Source organism: Mobula birostris, chromosome 13 (assembly GCF_030028105.1).
Source record: "Mobula birostris isolate sMobBir1 chromosome 13, sMobBir1.hap1, whole genome shotgun sequence".
NCBI lineage: Eukaryota > Metazoa > Chordata > Chondrichthyes > Myliobatiformes > Myliobatidae > Mobula > Mobula birostris.
Window position 1 is genome coordinate 35,683,919 of NC_092382.1, and position 2,324 is coordinate 35,686,242.

The window sequence follows — 2,324 nt, forward strand, 5'->3', positions numbered from 1 at the left end:
GTGAGCTCCTATAGAGAGAGCGAGAGCAACGAGCAGCTGGTGAGTTGTCATGGTGACCGAGGGCGGCATTGTTTGATGGACGGCTGGTGTTCAGAATGTGTGGATAAGTTCGCTGGTTGTTAGCCAAACACACGTGGTTTTGGACACTGGGTGAGCTTGTGTGCCCACAGAAGGGTGGGTTTTGGAGGATCGATCAGCAGCTCTCTCAGTGTGGAAAAGGAGTGACCGGTGGGAAGTTATCAGTGTGACAACTCTTGCCTGGGTTGATAGCTTTAGCACAGAAGACGGTCTCTTTTTTTGTGGTCACATTCGGTGACTTTAAAGGAAGAGAAGCGGGGAGTGGAAGGTTTGAAACAGAAGAAACCTAGTGACAAAGAGGTCACTGTTTGGACTCTCTCTCTAAGTAGCCCGTAAGGGTGAGTTTGAGTTCCATTCGAATGCGAAGGTGTGGTTATGACTTAGTTAATCCACAAGAGTGGGTTCTCTGGTGAGGGGAGTACCCTTGTGAATACCACTTGTGTGTTACCCTTGTTTGTGTGTGGTAGTTCACTGAAGAAAGGCACCCCTGTGGCCAATCAGTGTCGGAGTTATTTGTATGAAGTGGAAATGGATGAGTGGCTATCACGTTGTGTGTTTGGGGTTGGTTCCCTTGAAGAGGGTCCCCTTAGTGATAAACTACTACTGGTGATAATCCATACGTTGATTCTGTTAGAGTGTCCTGTGGCCACCACTTTGAGATGTCCCGTGGCTGAATTCGGGTGTGGTACCACTTTTGTTGAAATGATATTTGTTGAGATCACTGTCGGTGGTACTTCCTGTGCGGAGTGGAACAACGTCAGATATAAAACCTACTACTATTGTTATCTGTATTGCTGTCGTGGAATCTGTGGAATATCGACGTAATTGTCTTCTCATAACATTCGCCTTTTGGATTACAAACATCTCTGTCTCATCACCTATTCCGTGGATGAAATGAACTTTCGTACTTTATCATCTCAAGACTCTAAGCCTTGTTTCCCCCAAGCTCAATAGTTTGGGAGTTATATACTACACACACACAGACACACACAGACACACGCAGGCACACACAGACACACACAGACACACACACACACACACACACACACACACACACACACACACACACACACTCACACACACATATATACATACACATAACACTGTTAACTTTAGTTTATCTTGCTTAAGTTACTATAGTAAAAGTACATACTAATAAAATAGTGTTTTTAACAGCAATACCTGACTCGAGGTGTGCTCCATTTCTGCTGGTTCTTTAAATCCGTTACGGGGTACGTAACACAACTAACACCCCCCCCCCCCGCCCCCGGCAATGAAGTATAGCCGCTGTCTCGCCTTCTTTTTAACTGCTTCGATATGTTGGGACGATGTCAAGTCCTCTGAGATCTTGACACCCAGGAACTTGAAACTGCTTCCTCTCTCCACTTCTGATCCCTCTATGAGGATTGGTATCTCTCTCCTTCCTGAAGTCCACAATAAGCTCTTTCGTCTTACCGACGTTCAGTGCAGGGTTGTTGCTGTGACATCACTCAACTAGTTGGCATATCTCGCCCCTGTAAGCCCTCTCGTATCCATCTGAGATTAGACCAACGATGTTTGCATCATCAGCAAATTTATGGGTGGTATTTGATGCGCACAGTTGATGACTCGATGTGCACGTGGATCTAGGGATGATCGAGTGATATGGACATGGTAGGAAGGAGGGATTAGTGTTTGAGTGTCTTTCATTTGCTTTTTAGCTGAAATGGCAAAACATTGTGGGCCGAACGGCCTTTTCTCGTGCTGTATAACTTTATGCCCTATGATATCTTTACATTTCTTCCATTTTTTTCTTTCCAATATGAAAAACCACGTGTTTGCAGCGCTGGGCTCTAGTGGCGCAATCGGTTAGCGCGCGGTACTAAAATGGCAGTACACGGCGGAGAAATGCCGAGGCAGTGAGTTCGAGCCTCACCTAGAGCACTTGTGATTTTAATGCTTAAAACGTCCAGGTGAGTGGGGGTTTCTCAAGCTGAGCATTCAGCTGAAATGTTACATTTGATTTTGTGCTTGTGAGAGGCCCTGCTTATTATTTGTATTTAACTTCGAATGTCAGTCTGGACTCTGAGTATTGAGGAGTCTGATGGCTTGGGGGAAGTAACTGTTGCACATTCTGGTTGTGAGAGCCCGAATGCTTCAGTACCTTTTGCCGGATGGCAGGAGGGAGAAGACTTTGTATGAGGGCTGCGTGGGGTCCTTCACAATACTGTTAGCTCTGCGGGTACAGCGTGTGGTGTAAATATCTG

At 45.9% G+C, this 2,324-nt stretch overlaps 1 non-coding gene across 1 annotated transcript; it reads left to right on the forward strand.

Moving 5' to 3' along the window:
- The first annotated feature begins 1,907 nt into the window (after positions 1–1,907).
- trnaf-aaa (transfer RNA phenylalanine (anticodon AAA)) lies at positions 1,908–2,001 on the forward strand. Its single transcript has 2 exons — positions 1,908–1,945; positions 1,966–2,001. It is a non-coding gene; the product is annotated as a tRNA-Phe (tRNA).
- The last annotated feature ends 323 nt before the right edge of the window (positions 2,002–2,324 follow it).